Genomic DNA, 2,073 nt, shown 5'->3' on the forward strand with positions numbered 1-2,073 from the left:
TGCCAAATACTCTTTGATTTTGTCGAAAGCCTTTTGGCAATCATCATCCCATGTGACTGGGACATTCTTCTTAAGCTTCTTGAATATAGGTTCACATATCGCTGTGAGCTTTGATATGAACCTACTTATATACTGCAACCTTCCAATGAAGCCTCGAATCTCCTTCTCATTTTTGTGTGGTGGCATGGCCATGATCGCTTTTACTTTCGAAGGATCTATTTCAATCCCTTGAGAACTGATCACGTATCCAAGTAATTTGCCTGACGTGACTCCGAATGCACATTTTGCTGGATTTAATCTCATGTTGTACTTGCGGAGTCTTTCAAAGAATTTGCGAAGGGCAATAATATGGCCTGGGCGATCTTTAGACTTAACGATCATATCATCGACATAGACCTCCACCTCTTTGTGCATCATGTCATGTAACAATGCTGTAGCTGCTCTTTGGTAGGTGGCACCCGCGTTTTTCAACCCGAATGGCATTACCGTATAGCAATATGTACCCCATTGCGTGATGAATGTTGTTTTCTCCATGTCTTCTTCGGCCATCAATACCTGATTATATCCGGCGTAACCATCCATGAATGACAGGAGTGCATGGTTTGCTGTATTATCGACCAGAATGTCAATGTGAGGTAGAGGGAACCCATCTTTTGGGCTTGCTTTATTGAGATCCCTGTAATCAACACACATTCTGACTCTTCCATCCTTCTTTGGAACTGGAACCACATTTGCTATCCATTCTGGATACTTGGATACTCTGATGAAACCTGCGGCCAATTGCTTCCTGATTTCTTCCTTGAATTTGAGAGCCACATCTGGTTTCATTCGGCGCAGCTTTTGTTTGACAGGCTTCATACCTGGAATGAGTGGTATTGTATGCTGAGCTATATCCCTGTCAATTCCTGGCATATCTTGGTATGACCAAGCAATACATCAACAAATTCACTAAGCAAGTTAATTAGCTCTTTGCGTTCATCTTGACTTAGTGTTAATCCAATTTTTACTTCTTTAACAGTCGTATCATTGGAAATGTTAACTGTTTCTGTATCTTCAATAACTGATGTTTTATTTTCGTGTTCTTCCATTGCTTTTATTATTTCTTTGTCATTTTTATCATTAGCAAAGCAATGTTGATCAGGGCTAGGGGAATGGCACGCATCGTAAGCAAAGGTACTCATTTTATTGAATTCACTGGCTAATACATCAAGAGAGGCAAGGTCGGCTGCGACCTCACCAGAATTATTAGGACTAGAAAGAGAGGACTCGACAAGAGACTCAGGGTTGAACTCTATAGCAGAAAGAGGGTCGACCTCAGACTCTAAGGACTCGTCTACAGACTTAGACTCAGACTCAGACTCGGACCCAGACGACTCAGACTCATCAAACATAGGACCCTCGCCAGCGGTTATTTCCAACTTCTCTCCACTCGGCGTAGTGATCCTCAATGTCTTGCGCCATCCCCTTGAAATGTTGTCAGCTTGGACAATTAACTCGGAGGGGTCAAAATCCTTGTTTGCTATGACAGCTTGAACGAGCTCGGAGTTATCATTGCAGACCGGCTTGGATTCATTTTTCTCCATTCCAAAAAGAAGGTTGATTCCCAGATCATCAGAGTTCAGGCTAGCTGGCTTCTCGGCTGTGGAGAGCTCTTCGTCTTCATCGATGAAGTCAAAATCGAGGAACACCTCGAATCCCAGTTCACGGATCCCATTATGGACAAATGGTTCAGGGAATTCATAGCATGGGAAGTCTTCCCCTTCTTTGATGTACTGGCCATTGAGGGTGAACGGATATGGATCCATGGCCATTTCCGTCTTCGTGATTCGAGCGTTGTTACGAGCCTTCATTTTCAATGCAGCTCGTTTCAGATCTTCTTTTGTTGGCTAGAATCCCAAGCCGAAAGTATCCTTCTTGAGCGCACCAGGATGGCCCCAAGATTTAGCCATTTTCTTTTTGAGCCCAAGGGTCATTCCAGGGAAGTGACCTTGCTTCTTCAGAATGGCATTGATACTGGTATTTGAATAGGGATCGAAGTCGAGATGGCACTTTTCCTCCTCTTCGATCACGAGA

The sequence above is a fragment of the Chenopodium album genome, chromosome 3 (assembly GCF_948465745.1).
Source record: "Chenopodium album chromosome 3, dcCheAlbu1.1, whole genome shotgun sequence".
NCBI classification, from domain to species: Eukaryota; Viridiplantae; Streptophyta; class Magnoliopsida; order Caryophyllales; family Amaranthaceae; genus Chenopodium; species Chenopodium album.